Raw genomic sequence first — 22731 nt, 5'->3', positions numbered from 1 at the left:
TACGAACAGCAATCTTCAACATATCAATCATAGAAAACTTTTTGGGGGGAGAAAAGTTCAGGGCTATTGTATGTCAAACAGACTTCTCCAGTTTTTCTTCTTTTGTCATCCAACAAACACACCAAAAACCCTGGCAAGAAGAAAAAACTTCTTTAAAAAGTAATCTTTTATAAGAATTTAAGAAATCATAGCAACAAAACAAAAGCATTGGTTCCAAATAGTGCTTGGAAAGTTTCTAAAGACGATTGAAGAAATAACTGTATGGGCTGAAGAGCTCTGGGGTGTAGAAGTAGCTGATCTGAAGGACCATGTTTTTTAATGGACTTTTCTAGTAAGCTGTCAAGACACTTTTCCCCCATGAATTTTGAGTCATTTCACTGACTCTCTCTCTTTCTCTCACTTGCTGTTTATTCCATTATGATGGTTACTAAAAATTGTTCCTGTTTCATCTAGATCAAGTAATTCCCAAACTGCTCACCAAACACTGATATCTACAAGGCTTTAATAAGCAAAGTCCATTTTCAACAAAACAATGTGGGTTTTCTAAACTTTTTCACATGTGGTATTTTGACCACAACTGCAAATGTTCCTAGGTTTAATATAGAGCAGACTTATATGAAAGAATTTCTATTTTACCAAGAGACAGAAACAGTGTTAGTTGTGTTAGGCAGTAATAACAATGCCAGTGTCAAGAAGGAAGAGATTGAAATCATTGACACTGCTGGCTACTGTATTGACTATTTACAGATGTGATGCTGGCAAAAGAGTTTCCCACAGGCTGCATCTGGAGTGAGCTGATGTATCCTGCAATGTGTCCTGGCTCCTGGTCCCTTGAGCATCAAGCTGGGGCCAGGGCACACCAGGGCTTCTCCTTGTCCCAGCTCTTCCTGCAGGGACGAACGCCTGGTGAAAGACAGTGGTTGTGCTAGCTGGGCCATGGGGGAAAACTCTGGTCCACAATCTATATGCTTGGCTTCTGAAGAGAGTGTGCTGTGGGGACAAGTCATCAATCTAAGAGTAACCTGAAAGCTTCCTCTGTGGTATGATTTTGAATGGGATGTGACAGGGACTGGAGCAGGAGTTTTGGATGAGGAAAGGACTGAGTCAAAGTCAAGAAGCTGAGCAGGAAAAATGTAGTCTTGAAAAAATTTGTGTCTTACTTTTGCCTTTCCCATCAGCATCTCTTCAGAACAGCATTAGCAGAGTTTGGCCAGCTGTGTTATATACAGTTTCTTTACTAAACCAGAATTCTCTTTCTTATCTTGCATATTGTTTTGCTGTGTAACATATGGGTTTAAGCTGTGGCAAATTTCGTGTTAAGCATAATAAGACAATAATCAGCCTCAGAGAAGGCAGAAAGAGGGAAAGATATCTGGAACTTTCCCCTCCCAAGAATCATATTCAGAAGTGAATAAATTATATAATTCTCCATTGTGTTCACAGAGCTTAAGTTTCTGGATGCGCGAGGTATACACAGTGACTATTTTGGGGGAGAAATTTTTGTTTGTCAGTGCTTCCTCTGCCTTTGGGCAGAGTAAGTTTACAAATGCCAGCAGATCACAGAGCTAGGAGCTGTGGCTTCCCCCTGAGGCTCTGCAGGGGTTTCTTCAGCCCTCTGCCTGTTTCCCCAAGCTTAAAGGTCTGTCATCTGGCCCTGCTCAAGCACTCTGTTCTTTCTCTTCTGAGTTCGTCTTCCTACTCTCATTTTCTTTGCATTGTCTTAACCTGCATTCTTCAGATATGTCATACCAGCCCCACTGGCCTATTTGTGTCCAATGCTGCTTCTCAACTCTTCTGATGCCCACTTCCCACCCCCTTGGGTCCCTGTCCAAGCCTCTGAGCTTTTCATCAGTCTCAGGTCACCTCCACGCTCCCTGCTTGGCTCTTTTAGCAGTCTCATTTTCTCTTTGTCCATTTCCCATCTTTTGTACTCCAGCATGTCTCACACAGTTATTCTCCCTCTTATTTCTCCATTTCCTATTCATCTGTTCCAAATAGCTTAAGCTGTAGCAACAAGCTTCTCCATGTTTTTCAACCATTTGTCCAAGTTAGCCAAATAACATTCTGTGTCTTTTACTAGCTCCCAGTCCCAGTCTCATTCAACTATTTTACTTGCTCAGCAAAGTCCTGTTTGCCCTTGATCATTCTCACCTCTGGGTCACCATTTCCTCCTAACATTTCAGCCAAAACAGTTTGCAGAAATCGCAAAGGATCTAAGAATATGAAGCACTGGGAGTTTGAATAGGGGATGGTATTAGACTACATACAACATAGATTTCAATCTCATTAGAGTAACATCCTTGTCTTTGTTTTGCTGCATACCCATAAAGTGCCAAGGAAGCCATTAGAAGCATTTCTTTTTATTTTATCATCTACCAATAGTATAAGTAACTGCCTGTTATAACTTAGATCTCTCTGGCTTTGGAGAAAATTGAAGCAGCATCAAGTAATAGAAAAATGGTAATAAAAACAATAAGCCAGATGCTCAGATGGTGTAAATCAGTGTGAATGTACTGAAGACTGTACAGCAATTCCAGTTTGTACTAGCTGAAGATCTGCTATCTTTTGAATATATATTCAGTGAGAAGAATGCTAACAGAAAAATTGTTAAACTGAGGCTAAAAATCTGTCTCATAATAACAGCAACTTGATCAATCTCTTTTATCTCTTAAGCTTAATTTGTATGCAAAAATAGTACGGTTGTGTTTATTATCCAAGTCAACTTTCCAATTAAAAACCAATCAAAGTTTTATAACACAAGCATACAATATAAAGAGCTCAGTTCACCCACACTGATTAGAAACTGAGGTTGTATCCCTTAATAAAAACTATAGATTTATTATTTTTCTATTTATATAAATTACATTAAATCTTAGAGGTTATTGTCTTTTTCTTTTCTTTTGATTTTAATTATTCCTTTGTTTGTTTGTTTGTTTGCTTTCAGTATAGCCTGAATTGATGTAGTAATAAGTCAGAGTAATTTCTTCTCCTCCTTCAGAGTCTTCAGCTTCTTGCCCTATTTGGATATTATGATTTCAATTTCCCCTTCTCTTTCACAGGACTCTTCATTTCTATTTATTCTTTATAGTCCTAAGGATTATTTAATAGTAGTAGGTAATTAACCTATTTCCAGTCATGGAGACTCATCTATTTAAACTAGTTTCAAAAGAACTTTATTTATTTTAATTTATTATGTTATTTATTTATTTATTTTTAAGCCTCATCTGTGTAAAATTGTTTTATGGTGTTTATTGCTCCTTCACTTTTTTATTTCCGACTCCTGATAGAAACATTCCTAAGTGTAACAGAGTGGGGTAAGTTTCATTTTGGGACTAATTTAATTGATTGATGTATGCCAGGCCTGATTAAATTAACACCAGTGCTTTTGCACAGTTGATAGAGATAGCCAACATATTTTGGCATGCCATTGGGCAGCCAGCTATGTAGTTTTCATGTTTAACATCCTCTGTATATCTGGCTTACCCAAAACAAAGCATGGACCAAGGAGTGTTATCTAAGAGTCTCTGCACTAACACCAAGTTCAGCTTGGGTCTACACAAGTGTTTGGTAGAGCTGGTATGAATGAATCTGATAAAGTATTTCCTTTTAATTAAATGAAAATTTTCACAGAGATGTTTTATTTCAGGTTTTCCACAAGAAAAGTCTTCTCTCCCCATTCACTGATCACAGATATAAATATGGAAAAAAAGAAAAAGATACAAAACCTTGCTGTTTTTCTTCATCTTTACAGCTTTTATAGACAAAATTTCTTCACGTATCCATATATTTCAAACCCAAAAACCTTCACAGTGAAACTTTGATGAAAGAAACTGCATCAGATCAACGACCACTTTTTAATATTCTCCACAATAACATCCAAACCCTAAACATTTTACCTGTGACACTGAGCCTGAGTCGCAAAGATGACTTTGGTGCTGTATAACTAGTGACTACGATGGCAAATCACATCCTCAGTTACAAAGAAGTGAGGTTTTGCTGTTATTAGCCTTTCCTTATTGATTTCAGCAAGGCTTTTTGCAGCTATCTGAACCCACCCAGCTGCTTTAGTGGGAGCTGGCAGAGACACTGTTCTTAAGATATAATAAACAATACTTTAATTAGACACCAAACATCTATAACTGAAGTCATTTTTTCTATTCTAGCAGTTGATATTTCCCAGCTTGAATGTGCTTAAATTATTTATTTGTTTGTTTATTTCAGTTCTAGAGGATTACAAAAAATTTCAATCCCCTGATGCAAGTTAGACACTACAGAAAAAATGCATATACAGAAAAGACAGTCCCAATCCCCTAATTAGACAAAAGGAGTGAGGAGGTATGCAATATACAAATGAATGAAATATCGAAACACTGTGAGTGTGTTCGCAGCTTTAACTTCTAGCTTTTCAGTGTTGTTCTAGAATCTATGATAAATTTTTTATAACTGTTTGGTGGTTTTTCACACAGGTTTTCACAACATTTGCTGCATGTCATTCTCTTCTCCTTTCAAAATGACTCATTTGTCTTTGCCTATTCCTGAGTGTAGAAGAAGAGAAACCTGGAAAATTTACAGCAAATGCTGAAAAGTTTAAGGAAGTTATGGGATGAGAAAATAAAAGTGGTACTGGAACACAACAAATATGAGACTACTTTGGTACTGCAATGCCACTACCCACCACATGTCTAATACAGCACAAGCAGTGAAAAAACATGGGACACTTCTAGTTGTCTATTGTTTCCCAGAATAATGCAACAATACTGCTGCCAGGTTTCATTGCTGCTCTGTAAGTGACTTAAATATTTTTGCACCTCTCCTGTTTTCCTTGGTGGCCACTACTGTTCCTACAATATGCAGGAGAAACTCACCAGAGGGTAAATCTAACATTTAACTTTATTTCTTTGGCATAGAGGAAGTGAGGCTGAATCCACATTTGCAGAAGTAATGGCATCCCAAGAGAGAAGGAGCTCTGTTTTAACTGCTGCCTTGCAAGCACTCCTTGTTTTACAATTTATAGTAGTATTAAGAAACGGTTTGCATAAATTGAAGCTGATTTAAGTGCAACACTGTAAAAAAAAAAAAAAAAAAAAAATTAAATGCAAACGCAAGAGCCTCTGTTGCATCAGATGATTGATGAAAAATTAAGCTATATACAAAATTAACCTTAAGGCATTCGATATTCTTATTTGACAGCACTGTGTGGTTTTCCTTTAGATATTTTTCTTGCTAAACTTGTACTTCTTTTCTAGTATTTCCTTTGTCTGACAGGAGAGTCTTAAAAAATTAATTCATTCACTGAATATAGTGTTCATACACAGTCACAGAAAGGAATTAGACCTTTTTTTACAACACACTGGTGACTAGGTCTGTTGGCGAGGCAGTGTTGTAAGATGGAGCTCTTCTACGGATGTTTGCATTGCAACCGTTCAGCATGCATGTCCATGTTCATGTTTCAACATGACACTGTAGACATCATTATTTTTGCATTTTCTCTCCATTGTCTTTCCTCACATTTTGGAGTTTTTTGATCCCATCCCAAAGAGACCAAGTAACTTTCAGTTTGATTGGCCATGACTAGAGATTCAGATGTTGGAGAAAACAGTTTTTAATAGACACATAAACAACATAGAATCAATCTATTACCCCTGTCCTCTCTGGAAACTGGAAAGTATATGAAGACTTAACACCTTTGTGAACATTTGAGCCAGTAATTAGAATCACTGGAGAGATGAGGACTTGCTATGTACTTTGCATCTGTGCAAAAGTATCTTAGGTTGCCCGATTTTTTTTTTGATTTCTCTTCTCCTCCTCTATCTTTCTACTTCATCACTCTGTCTGTCCTGCTAAGACAAGAGTACCAGATAATCATCTCTGGCCATGAGGTTAAGTGACATATCTTGACACTGATTAAGGATAACTACTCCCAGAGCAGAGTAGCCACGTGTCCAAAGTGTAACACTTGGACCTGGGCCCTTTCAGGTCTGCGTCCAGTCTGGGTTCTGCTATTGTTTCTTATGTCCCAGTGCTTGTCCTTCCTTAGAAGAGGGCCTTCTTTTCTGTTGTTTTCTTCTTTTGACTCTCCTGTCCCACCAGTCCTGTTTATCAGCTCGTATTCCCAGAATAAGATTTCTCTGTCCAACACGAAGCTTTATCAAGTCCACCACAGTCAGCCAGCCCTTCCCTTGCTCTCCTACGCACTGTGCTCTTTGAAATTGCCTCTGTCTATCTTGTCTTTTCACTAAATGAGATTCAATGGGAGTAAAACACGCTTTGTTTCAAGGTCAGCTTTTTATCAGTTCCTCCATTGCCAGCTTATTTGGCCAGACGGTTTTGAGGTCTACAACACTATGTGAATATCAATGCCTCCCCTTCATTCTGTAGAAGCATGCTTGTAACTTATGTGCTTCCAAAAATATAGGTATATCCATCCGCATATGATGAGGCATACGATGTTCAGCCTTGTTCTATCATCCCTTTTGTTTAGCAGTGTAGACATATTCCTCATGCCTGACATTAACATGTACCTAAGTTTACATCATGCCTAACACAGTAGTATCTGATTGCTGAAGGTCTTTCCATCCTTACTAATGGAGATGATAATTAAAATAATAAATACTCCTCTCCTTGAAGAGCTTTCCTTGTGACAGTCTGAAAAACTGTTTTCCTAATCACAGGGCTCCCTGGTTCCCCTTAGCTTCAGTGGACAAACTGTCATTATGATTCTTTCCTGTATCCACGAATCTTCCTGTTATTTCTACAAATCATTCCTACTTCAAATGTGGACTTTGGACTCAAATAATCCGATAAAAAATGTCAGGACCCAGAAAGGACAGAGAAAGGTATTTTTCTTGGACATGGCATGACAGTGTATGGATGTTGTTTCAAGACTTACTTTAAATATGCCCTGACTGTATGCATTGAAAATAATAATGTAAGATAGCATGAAGCATTTAAAACTGATTATGAAGTTGTACAAAATCAAATCAAGGTTCTTATTATCTCTTGCCACTAAATAAAAATACAGGAATATCTTGTTGTCTAGTCTAAAAAGTTTGCTTGAGTTCCGATTACTCAAAGTAAAGTCTGTCTGGTCCCAGTTCTGCCTAGAATCATAGAACAGTTTTGGTTGGAAGAGACCTTCAAGATCATCGAGTCCAACCTTTGTCAATGGAACAGAGATCAGGAATCTGCAGTATGAAACAATAGTCTTTTTTTTTTCCCCCAGAAAGAAAATATAAATTTTATGAGCATAGAGTGAAGTCTCTGATGTAGTATTTAAGATCTGAAAGGCTTAGCTTGAAGGGCTTGGCAAGAAACCAGACTTGTAAGCTCCTTGGACCAAATAGCGGTAGTTTAAGAAACATATATGCTTCACAGCTATACTCAGGGGAGCTCATAAGTTCTGGACTGAAAACTTTCCTGTTAAACTCACAGCTATTGAAGGGTTGCAGTTTTCATAGTGACTACTACATGTTTCTCAATTACTCCTACAATGGGTCCTATTGCTCCACTGAGGCAATAGCTGGTTCACAGAAATTTCAAAACGTCTATAGATAAAATTTCTGGAGGACTCAAACTGCATAAGAAAAATAACTTGTTAACAATTATGTCTGCTTTTCTCCCTGAATCTCCCAGAAGATCTCTCTGGATCACTGCCGCTTCTGTGTACTTGTAATCCTACTGCTGCATTTGTAAAACATGTTAAAAAGTGTCTGTATTGTTTTGTATGGACAAATAAATAACATCTACATATAATTTTTCTTTTTTAAAAATTGAATGCTCTTTGGGTCTTATTATTACCTCTGTGTAGTACTAAATGTCAAGTTGATGGAACTGTTTTCATGTCTGCAGGATCACTCCCAGATCTGGTATTAAAGAGGTAGAGTTGGTAATAAAAATTCTATTAATATTTTAGTAATAGTAATAAACTAGTAATTATAGAAACATTTTAGTCTTTTCCTGCATGTGTTGGGAGGCAACAGGTGATTTTAGGACAAATTGTTATTAAAGAGATTATACGTGAACAACACTCAGGTTGGGGTTAAAGTGCATGTGATTGCTAGTTAAACTTGTGGAAGAGCACATACAGGTTTTGGTATCCACATAGAATAGACTTGAGAGGCAACCTTGACAACCTGAGTAAATCCTGATAATTAAGAATTTGTGATATTAGTCAATGAGCTTCTAGCAGCTATCCCAGGCTACCTTTGCATAGTGCCAGAATGGCCTTCAGCAAGTGATGATTACTCCTTCATCAGTCCTCCTCAGCTTCAAATGAGGTTCTGAGGACCACGGGGAAGAATTCCCAGATGGAACTGGGAGATTGGTGACATCATCAACTGCAGAAGTGTCCCCAGTCAGGGCTAGCTTTTAACTCTGTTTTCTGTGGCACAGTTTAGCGTTCCTTGGCTGTCTGGGAATTTGAAAAAGACCTTGTTCTCTGAAGAGTGTGCAATTTGCCAGGTCTACCTCACTTTAATCAGGCTTGGTGTGGTAGAGGTGGCTTCATGTCTCATCATGTGTTCAGCAGAGGTGGCAGAACACTGCTGTGAGGTTACAGCAGGAGCAAGGGTCTTGGGGGGCTTGGCTTATACAGCTGCTGCCAGCTGTTCTTGTCTCAAAATGGCCAGAGGCTGATGGCAGCGTCTTCATATCAGTTAACATAGACCGCACACAAGTGCCTCAGCTACATCCATTGTGCTGGGTTGCAAGGGTGACTGAAGCAGTTAAGAAGGAAGTTAACATTGGTCGTCAGATAACATCAGCATTGTATCACAAGGCAAATTCTTTTCAAAACCTGAAAATCTGTAATTCACAAAAACTGGCCTTTGCACAAAGCACCTTGAGAGAAGGGCTAACGTTCTTAGAGCTGCAGTGTTGCCTAGGCATGCATTTACAAGGTGTGCGTTTGCCAACAGTTGTAGCCAGCAGATGTCACAGGTTGCAATTTTGATTTTTCCCTGGGGAACAAAGGACACAAAGCTGTTTTATAAGCGTCTGAGTAAAGACTCTATAAACATATTCTTGAATTTAAATTTTGTGTGGCGTAGACAGGAAGACAGGAAATATAGGGTAGATGGGAGGTATAGGGGAAATATTTGAAGTATGGTAAACTTGTATCAGTGCATCACCGACTACCAGTTACTACACAGCACATATTGCAGTCCTGTAAGATCCTTTACGTCCCTTCAGAAAGACCAAGAAAAAGATACAGTACTGGTCATAGGTAAATAAATACATTCCCTGTCACCTCATGGAAGGTAACAAAGGTGGTGTACCATATTTGCAGAAGGTAAAAACTGTGTTCCTCGTCCAATGTGGTGGGATAGACAGATATAGGCAAAAATTTCTGTATATAATACATACTGAAGATATTAAATACTTTTTTTGCCATCTCTTCCTTAGTATGATTAAGGTTAACTGCATGGCCACCTTGAAAGTATACATTTTCAGTGGGATAGGTGGTACTAAGCTCGTATTGAAAAACTTGGCTCAGTAACACAAAACCAAGGAAGGCTTTAACTTACAGCATACAAGGAAGATTATATAAATAAAAATATAAAATTGGCAGTCTTCTAAAATCTAAGTTTCAAAACGTCCTGACACAGAGATATTTATTGTTTTGTTTGAGATTATGGGCTCTCCTGCAATTTCCTATAGACCTTGCCCCAGTCTTAAGTTTAAAGCTGTGAATACTTTTATTATTCACAAAACTAAAATACTTTTTCACACCATGTCAGAATGCTAGCATTTCATCTAAAGCTTTGAACCAGTTCCTCTGATTCAGCAAGAAACTACTATTAGTTGGCAACAGACTGTTTTAAGGCACCCATCTCCACGTTCCCAGAAGGACTGAATACATATCTGCTTTGTTTTATTTTAAGACCACTGCCATTAAAAACCTTCTTTTTCTTATTCCCATGACTGCTGGCATAATACCAATTTAATTATCAGAAAATATGCAGTACAGTGTATTCTTTTTTTTTTTTCTGCCTGGTATGTGAATTACAGCAGACTTCATAGGGGATCTCCTCTGAAGCTTTATGATTCATACATGGTGCTGTAACCATGACTCCCAACATCAAGTTAGAAAGCAGTAATTTAGAATTAGTGACTCTCTACAGAGACAGACCTGCAAGTGCCCACATCCCAATTAGCAGGGGCTGATCTTTGACTTGCTCATTTATTAAAGCTGTAGGAGTGTAACAGCAAACCAGTGAAGAAAACGTAGGGTGTCTTGGTATATCTGTTTTAACTACCAAACTGTAATCCTGAGGTTCTGAAATCATTATTCCCGTCTGACAATGTGTTAATTTTCAGAGATCAGCTTGCATTCCCTCTTGCTGACTGGATATAAATTACTCCAGGGATTGCTTTTGATTTGCATTCTCCTATTAATGCTACCATTAGCCTTGATAGCTTTGTTGAGAAGGTTACAGAACGTAATAAGTATATTCATCTGGGACCTTGTGCTTTCTTGTTTGGTTTATTTTGAACAGATTTTTCACTGTTGAGAGGAATTAACTGAAATGCTGTCTCAGCCTTTACTTGGAAGGCAATGTTTGCTTCCCTGCTGGAAAACTTCAGTGTTCTCCTGTCACCTTCGCCCTGTTACTAATTATTGCTTAGGATTTATAAGTTGTCATCCCTCTGGTTTAGATTTGAAAAAAACAGTGCTTGAAAAACATACAATGCAAGTGTGGTGTTATGTCAATTCATTAATTGTCTTTGGTTTTGGTTTGGCCAATACAAGATTTGGGATTGAAGAGTTAAAAACGGTGCATAAAGAGGTGAGGTGCAGTAAGGTGGGTGATCTCTCATGTTGTCATAGTACCCATATTATTTCTGAACAAATCAAGAGAGAGGTGGGCAAAGATGTGGAAACTCTTACAAACACTAGCTACAGATTCCTATAAGAAGCCACAAAGCAGAAACTAAATACTTTGAGTAAATGATGGCTACAAGAAAATGAAAATAGATCTTTCAATAGTGTGGGTAGAGAAACTGTTTAAACAACTACAGAGCAGCAACAAGAAGCAGTAAATGGCAGGGAGCAGAGAAAGTATTTTCTGCCTCCTATGGCAATGTTGGCGTGGGGAGGATGAAAGTGTGTATTGAAAAAGGAATGAAGAAAGACAATAGGTAGGAGAAAGGTAAGAAAAGAATTCAGATACTAGTTTTTTCCTGTCCAAGGGGACAGCCACAGAGGCTGAGGAAACCTGGCCAGTAGGGACATACTCACCTGGACAGAAGAGAGCAGAGGTAGGCTGTGTCTATCAAGTCTACACAATTCTCCCCATGAGCCAGGTTAAAAGGAGCAGAGTACGCAATATAGAGTTGCACATGGACAGAAAGGAAAAGAGAAACAGGGAAAGACCCCCACAACATGAATATAACAAGGATATATTTGCGATGCTCCACTTAATTCCTACCTTAAGATGGGTGCTGGCAAGTCACTTCATTTGTCTGTGTTTTGACTCTTCTGTAAAATGGTCCTGCTTCATCTGTCACCTGTCTTGTTCATGCAAGGAAATCATAATGATTTGAGAAAGGACTTTCACCGGTGCGTTGTGGGTTTTCTCTGTAGAGGATTCCTGAGCTGTGGCCTTAGTCCACCCCAGAATGGGGCCTGTCTTTTACTATAGCCCATATGCTCTCTCTCTAAATATAAACACACAGTACACAGCCTATCACAAAGTAGTCTGTTGCCTCTGAAGGGAATGATAACAATAGTAATAATAGAGAGAAAGCTGAAAATTATAATAATAGTCAGTGATTTACAGATAGATCTCTAGGTTAGATATAATTGATTCTGAAAGCGAATGAGAGCTATATTTACCCACTAAATACATGGTTTTAATGCAGTTGCTGGGCAAGATATTTGCATCGGAGAAAACACAAGTATTTTAGGAGTTACACTAATGGTTTCTCCCCCAGCTCACAATACAGAGGGCATATTTAGCTGGGCAAGGCTGCACATTTTCTGCCTTTGCTCTGCTGATTTTAGGAACAAGCATATTGGACTTAATTTCCCAACGTTGTCAGCCCAACCCTCACAAGCATTACATTCAATTAAGAAGAAAACCAAAACCAATTTAAAACAAATGACAAAAAGAAGAATCCACAATGAATAAAGTTGCTTACTCACTACTGTAATGGCCATCCCACTTCCTCAGCTGCTGGGATTATCTCAAGAGAATAATGGTAACTACTGTTTTTTTCAGCTTATCTCAAGTCTCCACAGTGAGACTCAATTTTCTAAGTATGTGTGTTTTAGAACAGCTTTCCTTGCAAATGCAAATGATATACAAATGGCCTCTTAATGGCTTATTTTTATGTCCAGTGTTAACTTAAGTGTGACTCATTTACCTAGCCTTCTGCTGCATACAGCAGAGGAATCAAAGTTATTATTATTATGATATTACCCCATGAAAGTGCCAGGTGATTCAGTGTGTCTCACTTCATATTGACTCCCCCAGCAAATACAAGTTTTTTTATGTCTGCTGTGTGCTGAGGTAACTGTGGATTTTTAGTTGCCCGTGATTTCACAAGTGCATCTCAGCATAAATATTGTAATTTAGGTTTGTTTTTATAACAGTTATGCTCAGATGTCTAAAAGTGACCTCAGCATGTACTTCTTGAAAGCTGCATTAGAAATGAACTCACCCTGGGAGGATATTTGGGACTGATGTGTCCTACTAGCCAGCTGGGTCCCTTTTGAAGTTAGTTTAAAATAAATATCAAGACTTTTCTTTTTAACGTTAAATTATTTAGCATCTGTCACTGGATTTGTACCTTTATCTTCTGCTGTGTAGTCGAAGTACTCTATTTATTATTTCCTGCCACAGCTGATCCCGTATCCTCTCATCTATGTGTTATCAATGCCTCACATCTTCTAGCAGGTGCTGAAATTTGTTCTGTAAATGTTAACAGAAACGGCAGAAGAAATTTGAACATTCACCAGCAAATGTCCTCTGAAAACCAGCAGTTGAAAGAATCCAACAAAAAGCTCCTGCCAGAAACTATTTGATCATAAACCTCTCAAGCAGAAAATTGGCAATCACTGCAGAAACAATTCCTCAGGAAAGTATTCAACTTTCAAATAACCCTGAAACACAACTCAATATCATTTGATTTCCAGTGAGGGAATCTAGCAGTCCATCCCTGCACCAGAACCCAGTGCAAGGTAAAGACCTGCCTGCTGTTTCCACAGTCCCTAGAAATGACGTCCTTTAGGAAGAAAGAATGCAAAAAGTGCTTTTGTATTATAGGGGTGATGATCCTCTTCACGTGTTGACTCACACAAAAGTAAGGAAAATCCAGAAGTTCTTCACAGATTTCTGTAAAAACCCTAAGGTTTTTGTAAATCCCTCGATGGATTTGCAGTAAGCAAAATGCATAAACCAGAAACCATTAAGATCTGATAGTTTCACATTCTTCTTACATGCACCCCAGGTGTATGTGGGAAATGATAAACACCCAAAGAGGCTGTATGTGTGTATGCACTGGATTTGAAGTACAAAATAGATGTGATGTTAGTTGGCACATATACGCAGCAGAAGATGAAAGGGGAAAATGGCTGGTTTGGGACCAGCCTCTTGCAATCCTAGCTGAAATAAGCTAGGAGTGAAGCAGAAGGCTTTGCAGAAGCCTACAGTTTTTAACTATTCTTCCACTTCTCTCAGGTGCAGTATACAGGGAAACAGAAATAGATGTGGTTTTCTGCACTCTGATATGTCTTCATCCACAAACACAAAAGTGTCTATTGCAACATGAAACAGTAAAAACTTACCACACAAATCTAAGAGTTTCAATGAGAAGCTCTGCAAAAAAGGAGACTGAACTGTGAGTGTACTATTAACATGGGAAATACCGCTTGTTGCTCTGTTGAGGAAAACTTTTATTGAGCTAAAAATTCAAATCAGAAGTTTCTGGTTTGTGAATGTAAGCAAAGAATGTAAGGAGGTGGTATACTTACCCAATATGCAGAGGTTTTATAAAGGGAAAATATCAATCATAAGACAGCATTAAATAGACTTAAATGTAAGATTATGGTATGTGTAAACAAAGAAGTGTGTAATTTTTACAAAATTCAGTGTATTTGTTTTTAGTTCTATCACCTCATCTCCTTCAACATTTATTTATCTCTGTTTATTAATAGCTGTTTTTCAAGAGATGGTGTTGCGGGAGACATTAAGTTCCATAATTGTAGATTATGATCACCAGTTTTATATGTGCCTAAGTCATGTGAGTGACTTGCTATGACAGCATATTTTGAAAGGGCTTAGTTTACATTCTGGAATGATTAAGATAGTAGAGGCAAGAATAAGAAATTTCTTTTTCAGTCTATCACATTGTTTTTCATGGCATTGGCTCCTGATTTTCACCAACAAGGGAAATTGGGTAGGACTGAACCTTACTCAACCACTTTGAGTAAGCTCAACTCCCTAATACGCAAATATTTCTGTTCTGTAGAAGAAATGCCATCAATCTGTAGATTGCCTCAAGTCCTAAGTGCAAATGGACTTCAGCAAAGCTGATTTTTCAGGCTACGTGTTGATATGTGCCTGTGCACTAGAAGTCAGAGATTAAGCCCTCAAGATTACACATCACAATATATGTGTGTATATATTTATATGGAAGAGGAATGAAGTGTGACAACTGCTGTTGACAAGACTAAGGTGGTCTTTCACGTGTATATTTTTCTGCCTCAGGTAATAACAGTAGTAAAAATGAAAAAAATTACATAGGAGTTGGATGAAGTGTTTTAATTTTGTAGTGCATAATATACAGACAGAGGCAGTAATAAGGGAAATACCAAAGGGATTAAATATCTTTTGAATATCTGAAAACCAGATCATAGTAGAAAAGATTTAATAATTATTTTTTCACCTTTAATGCATATCAGTGTAGAGAATTCATGTAAACTTTCTAGCTTCCTTCTTCCTTACACATAGAAGTGAGATGCTGTGTATGAGTAGGTTTATATTTGGGTATTATTGAAATGATACACTGATTATAGTATACAGTTTATAGATCAAAAAAGCAGTAGAAGCTTTCAAATCTTTTAGTAATATTTAAAATTCCAGGGAAAGTAAATAGTATTTGTGTCTACTGGAACACAAGGTGTGAGTTTATGATATACTCTTGCCTTACCCAAGGTCTGAACTATTCATGAATCACTTGCCAGCAGAAATGTATTTTTATTTCACTCTTGGTGAGAAAACATTCTGCTATAGAATTTATGATGCCTTTTATATTGATCATATAAGGTACATTCTTAATCTTACCAGTATTTAATAAAAACCAGTGTAGGACTAGGGAAACTGAGGCAGGAAGGCTAAGTAGCTTATTTTGAGGAAACTTATTTTATTTCTTCTTTCATTTAACTGTCTGTTTAATTTAATAATAATAAATATTGTACAGCCCAGTCCAGCATATTTCCAACTTCTGTCTTCTCAAATACTATTTTTATGAGTTTTCTAGTGTGCACTGTGGCATTATTTTCATTTTTTAGAAGTATTATTACTGGTATTGTGTTACTTTCCCAATAAGTATTTTAAGAGAGGGGGGAGTCACTCTTGACAGATCTTGGAGACAAGCCTTCCCTGATTCTTCTCTTATCACGAGCTTTTAAACCCATGTCAAGCAAACATTTATTTGAAAGAAAATGAAATTACAGCAGATTATGATGAAAATGGAGATTATTACTTAGGCACTGACAAATTAATTATAGTGAAACAGTCCAACAATTTCTTTCATGTAGCTGCAGGATGCAAATGCCTGAGACAGGTATCTAAGACAGTTAAGGTGAATTATGCCTGGGCAGTACTTGTATTTTCCCACCACTGATTATAACAGGAGTTGAAGGTGATTAGTTTAGACTCAGAGACCTAATTTCTTGACATCTCAAGCTATGAAAAATGAATCCTGGCATCTGCTGGTGTTACCAGTAGTGACATTTTGTACTGTTCCTTTTAACTACCCTACTTAAAATCACTTTGCAACAGACTTCCTTTTCTTCCATATTTTTATTAGATGGCTTGGCAGTGTGGAATATTCATTTCTACTACAACGAAGGAACCTTACAGACCTGAGAACAGGAATTATTAACTGCGACTCCAAAGACAGCTTCCAAAAATCATCAACTATTCTTTTGTTCAAAGCCATATAAATGAGCTATTTTCTCGTTTCTCAATGTTTAATAGAGGACGGGTTTTTTTAAGGTTTAGGTCACTTCTTTCTGGATTAGTGCAGTAGTCATGCTGCCACTGGATCATTTGGCAACACCTTTTTAATGCTCAGTCACATTCGCTGTTCGCTATTAATACAGGTATTTTCACAGGTCTCAGGTCAGGCCTGTTCTCTCTTTACTTATTGTTCAGTGAATACGAGCTTAAATGTCCAAGAATCGATGACAGCATTTTGTTAAACTGGTGATGTATTCAGTGCAAGGGCTGTCATTCTGATTTTCTTTCCTGAAGTATTAACCTTCTATAGTTGCCCTGGCCTGGGGCAGCCATTGCCTGCATGTGATCTTTCAATCTTGCCAACTAACTTTTCTTTTACTGGAAAGCCAAGAACCACTTACTGAAACATGGCTGCTCATTTCTTTTGTATTATTTCTTTAAATTCTTGTGTGGTCCCTGAAAGAGTATATTGTATACTCTAGTTCTGGCCTCAAATTTGAATTCTGATTGAGTGTGTTTACTGACATGGCATGGGCTCAGAAAGCCGAAAGTGCTGATGTTCACTCTTGTCCTCTGATTTCAGCTGTGGCTCAAGGTTTGGTTTAGGGTGACAAAGAGGAAGGTGAAGTACTATATTTGCCTAATCATTATTTCGTGGAATTCAAAAATGAATTAAATTTTGGATCCTTTAAAACATCTTTCACCTATGTAACTTACATTCTATGAACAACTCTGCTATCATCAATGACCAAATCTAGAATACAATAAAGTTACTCTGATTAGTCTGGAGAAGAGGAAGCTGAGGGGAGACCTTATCACTCTCTACCTGAAAGGAGGTTGTAGTAAGGTGGGGGTCAGTCTCTTCTCCCAAGTAACAAGTGATAGAATGAGAGGAAATGGCCTTAAGTTGCACCAGGGGAGGTTTAGATTGGACATTGGGAATAATTTCTTTACCGAAAGAGTGGTCAAACATTGGAACAGGCTTCCCAGGGAAGTGGTGGAGTCATCATCCCTGGAGGCGTTCAAAAAATGTGTAGATGTGGCACTTTGGGATATGGTTTATTTGGCATGGTGGTATTAGGTCAACGATTCAGCCTGATGATCTCAGAGGTCTGTTCTAACCTTATTTTTCTATGATTCTATGATTAAAGTAGATGTCACTCAGGCTTTCTGGCCAAAACTCTAAATTAATTTAACCTTTTTCATATTGATTTTTATGTCCATGCACATCATAACATACTTGTTTCATATAAGCCTACAAATAAAACTGCTGTGGGAGGTGATAGTAAACATTGTTGAAAGAGGAGCTGGTAGTCTGTGCTGTGCGTCTGAGAGCCTGCACAAAAGTTAAGTAGCATAAAGTGATGTTGAACTGCTTTGTGCCCTTCCAGTGGTAGTGTGTCTCAGGGCTGCCCTGTTTCTGTTACAAACATTTAATTACAGCAGCTGGAATATCTGAAACAGTGACTGTTGCATCTTAACCTTGATGTATCCGTCTTTTAAAGCTCTGTAATGCTTTTTCAACATTATTTCCTTAGTAGAAAGAGGCCTGTCCAGAGCAAGGGTGTAGGAATTTGAACAGAGATACTGTTGTAATACAGTTTTCAAAGATGCATGCTCAACGCTTTTTTACACAGTATGAATGCAGCCTCTGTGTGGTCTAGTGCCCCTCCCAGTATATGTGTTGTGTATAGCAAATTTATATTATATATTCTGCATTTTTTCCTTGTTCGGTCATTAAAAAAAATATTTTTGTTGTTACTTTTCATTTTTAGTTCAACCTTAGGAGGACCAGCCATTTTCAGTTGAAGATTTCAGTTGAAGTCTCTCTCAATGGAAAATAAAGGAATCAAGAATTCTGTTTGCAGAGATGGTTAATGCACCTAAGGGGGAAACTACAGTTATATTTATTTTTTTGCCCATATTCTTGCTTTTCTATCTTTTTCTGTCTTTGTTCATTTGAGTACTATGAACGTTTTGCTGCTTGTCTCTTGGTCTGAAAAGAAAACAAAAAAACGTGTTTTCAGGATGTTCTCATTGCATCAAAATCAAGGACTACTGCAGGTAGTTTTGGGGTGCTGCATATGCACATGAATGATGTGCATATGGATAGCTACTCAAAATTTCTCATTTTAGTTATTGCTCAGAAAGCAACTTTTGTGGTTTCATCCTCAGTATCTATTTTGTGGTAAAACCAGGTGAAAGTGTACTGGCTTGGTTTTGAGAGAAATTTCCTGTGGGATAGTGTTTTTTACTGGTGATATCTTGCTGTGAGGGGAGTTGCAGGGAAAAACAGCTAACCTGTTCAGGCAGGCAAACTATTGAGATCTGTCCTGAAATCTTCTTTAGCAAAGCAGAATATGCTGGAAAGTGAGAATAGAAGTAATTTAAAAGTGTTAGTTTACAGAAAGCTGCTGTTTAATTTGTGGAGACTTTGAAGCGGATGAGAATGAATGGCCTCATGAGACCTGATACGGTAAGGCTGGCTGACTCCAAGAGTCAAAAAAATACCCAGAAAGATGGAGGAAATGAAAAGCACCCACTAGAGCCCCCTACCAAAGAACTCGGGAGGAGTGAGAGATGGAAAAGGAGAAAGAAATGTTTAGGGAGCATAGGAAGTAAGTGTTACGTGAAATCTGCAGCGATGGGCAGCAACGAAGTTGAAAGACAAGAAAAAAATGACCTTATGTAGTATTTCAAAAAGAGATGCATCTGCAACACCAGAATCATTCAAAAGACCTACAAGTGATTGTGGATGATACCTGATTCTTAAAACAACTTTTTCTTTTTTACTGTGCTTGACAGTTGCCTTTTGGGAAGCAAATTGCAAATATGGCTATTTTCTCAGGTACATACTTTGCTGTACTATATTCTTGAAGAAAAGCAGCTTTCTGACTGCTGCTAGAAAGCAGATAAGGGCTTATCTGGAGCTCTTAATCTGGAGAGCTGAGCAGCAGAAGGTGCTGTGCACTGGAGTGATGTTCTCTCATTTTCTTGCAATACCTCAGAGATAGGCTGATCAACTTGTGGAATGGAAGACTGGCTTTTCAAATGACATAGGTAAATTAGTTGAATGCAAAGATGCGTGAAGACAATGAGACCCCCATATTTAACATACTTTTCCCATATTCTGTACAAAGAGATGTTTTACTGGTTTCTAAATTTGACTTTCTAACTAACTCTTACTTAGAAGTCTCATAGCTTTCTGATGTTCCTATACAAACTGAAATGGATGTTTAATACCAAAATATTATGTTTAATGCTGAAATATCTAGGAATGTGGTAATGTCTTTCTCTTCTGGGGTGTAGGTTGACTTACAACAGGACACTACTGTGAACACGGACATGAAGTAAGCATTTAGAAGAGGGTGGTGAGACTGTGTGGGCAAGCTACAGCTGTGCTAGAAACCAATCTGCCTAGTTTAGTACAATTGTCTCCACTCCCTGCTTCCAGGAACAGTGTACCTCCTGTGTTTGGCTTAGCAGAGGACTTCCTTCCTTCTCCATCTCAGTAATCATGGGCCTTAAAGTCCCATTCCACAACCCATCCCTGCATCGCCCCTGGTCTGCCAGCAGCTCCACCTCACACTCCTTGCATCTGCCTCCACAAATGAGTGTCACTCACTGACAAACCCTCTTGGGGACAGCAGCTGATTAAAACTATCGGCTTGTGCTGCAAAGTCACACCGGGTCAGGTCTGGACTGAGCACTGTCACAGAAATAGAATGTGTCCCTGGAAACATTGCTGGACTTTCTGATGTGACAGTTCTTGCTGCCAGGACTAAAATTCTCTCTTCATGTAGTGTCGGGGGATTCGCTGCTCTCTCGAGTGACAGATGTCAGTTAGGCAGTCAAGGGTAGCCAGAGGGACCATTGAAATGGAGGACTGCATGGCACTCTGCACTCTACAGAGCCCTTACAAGCATGGCAAGAAAAAAAATGTCCCTTACTCCTGGCTTCAGCATGCTTTGCTGTCTCTACACCCAGATTAAATTCAGTTCCCTGTTTCTGATGTTGACCTGTAGTGATGGAACAAGAAGAACACTCTAAAGCCACATAGCATCATCAGTGACATTCACCTGTGGGACCAGACCTGAGGGGAGATGAACAACTGTTTTCCAGGTATCACTATGATTCTGCGTTTCCTGATGGTGAATACAATGCAAGCCCTACCTCTTTGCAGATGTCCTGCCATAACAAGCAGAATTTCAATCACTTCAAAAATATATTTAAAAAACATTTTTATTTAAGTTATAGAGTTACTATTTCTGAGATAGTCGCAATAGGCAGATCTCTTAAAACAATCATCTGGTTCCACCTTATCCTGCTAATAAACTCTGAAATAAACAAAAAAAGAATGAAATTAATGCCCCATTTTTCCTTGCTGTTCTGGCAGTGTTTGTTTTTTTTTTTTTCCTCAGTGCTCTTTGCTCTTTGTAGTTGGAGTACTCAGGCAGTTGTAGTCAGAGTGGCTGAGGGCAAGAGGGTTTTTTTTTCAGCTCATACTTTACAGAGATGTTTTTGGATTTGTGAGCATAAGGGAAGATAAGCTACATAATTTTCTCTGAGCTCTCATCATTTTGTAAGAAATTATGAGCATGTATGGGTGCTTACAACATTGTTACTTCCCGAAAATTTTCTAAGCCAATAGAATATAATGAAGTAATTTGCATATACTGAGCCACTCATCAACAAGGTGAAAGAAAAGTCCATGATATTCATGAATATTATTTTGGCGAGCTGGGTTTTTTCAACAAGCATTCACTAAATGAGAGTGGTTCCATTTGACACTTGAATATCAAATTTAATTTTGCTTTTGGAGGGTTGCTCATCTCACTCAAATCTCCTTAACAATGAACTACTTTTTTTTTTTTTTTTTTTTTTTTTTTTTGTTAATTCAGAAAATGTGCAAAATTGAGAACTTAGGTCATTGAAGTTCTCTGACACACTATCTGGATTTTTGGATCAGTCAAGGATTCGAACTATCTCTGTAACAGGAAGTGACTATCTATGTTCAGCTCATTGATACGTAGGGGTTTCACTTTTACTTCTGCTGCTATGATAAAATGTTATGTGAAAATTAATTTATTTCTCCTTTGAGCTCAATGAGGCATGCCTGCACTGTACTGAGGCTTGTAATAGTGGCTTTATGCTTCTCAGAAGGACATGCAATAATGCTCTGAGAACATAATGAAAAGAAAGAAAAAAGCCAAGAAACTTAAAAAATAAAATTGTCTTAAGAATTAAGGTATTGATAAATGCATAGGTTTAGATCGATTTTTGAGCCTGTTGAATGTTAGCTCCATTTAACTGGAGACTGCATTTCAAAAGAAATTTTGCTAAGACGGGGGAGCTGGTCCATCCACTACATTTCTCTTGCATGAAAACCTGCTGCAGGTAAGAAGATCAATAATTAGATGGTTTTCATTCACTGCTTCATTTTAAGTCTTATTTAAAAAATCTTGGTTTGTTCTTTATCTAATACATCTCATGAATTGCTACTAGCATCCGTAAGTGATAGAATATATTACTCAGAAAAGTAAGATATGTGAGTAATTCTACATATAAAATCAACAACTTTAATATATTCTGTTATGGGGGGAAAATTACTTTCTCTCTTGCACTTTACTCAAAGTTTGATGCCTGAATTTGTTTATTCTGCTGGATAGAGAAGATCCCAGACTTCATTTTTTTGCTGTTTATGGTGGCAATACTTAACTCGGAAAGTGTCAGTTGTTTGTGGTCACAGCACATTTTTATTTGCACATGTATCTTTGAAGAAGAGTGTGAAGAGAATAAGGTATTAATAACAAGAGATTAGCCACAAGACCAAGTGATTAGGCAATTTTAATTGGTTTAAAATAAATGCAGTAGAATCAAAAGCTTTTTTTAGATTTCTGCTTTTCACAAGACAAAAAAAATAAGAGAAATGAAAAAGAATTTCCTGGGTGAAACAATACTCTAAAAATCTATTTAGCGCTTTTTTTTTCTGCAGAAAAAAAAGGTCTTAGGGTCTTACCAATTAAGATTTTGTGCATTTTTGCAATTTATCTAAGTACTTTTTCTGTCATTAATGGAGATTTGTTAATCTTGTGAAATTGGGTTGGCTTGCTTTGCTTTTTTATGTACTTCTGACCTATCTCTGGGCACAGAAGATATTTATAATAGATTTGTTCAACTTTTTGATCTGTTAAATTGTAATGCACCTGGAGTTTGTGAACAATGCAATAACAGTTTGTATCATCAAGAAAATACCACATCTATCGTAGTTTCTTTCAAGGGTAATGACACTTTCTATTATCTCTGTCAAAGTACTACTGTGAATTATCTGACTGAATGTAGCTTTTTTTTTTTTCCATTCATAAGCAGATCCAGAATTTTATGAAAACAATCATTGTTTGCAAGCGTTTGCCAAACAGCAAATTAATTTTATGTTGTGGATTATTTACAAATTGTTTTTCTGAATTCTCTGTGGTGTCACTGGTCACCTTGCTGGCACTACTTTTTCTTTCCTACATAGAAGTGTCTTTTAAAACCTGTGGCT

The sequence above is a fragment of the Leptosomus discolor genome, chromosome 2 (assembly GCF_034619465.1).
Source record: "Leptosomus discolor isolate bLepDis1 chromosome 2, bLepDis1.hap2, whole genome shotgun sequence".
NCBI classification, from domain to species: Eukaryota; Metazoa; Chordata; class Aves; order Leptosomiformes; family Leptosomidae; genus Leptosomus; species Leptosomus discolor.
Note: the sequence above shows the minus strand (reverse complement) of the source record.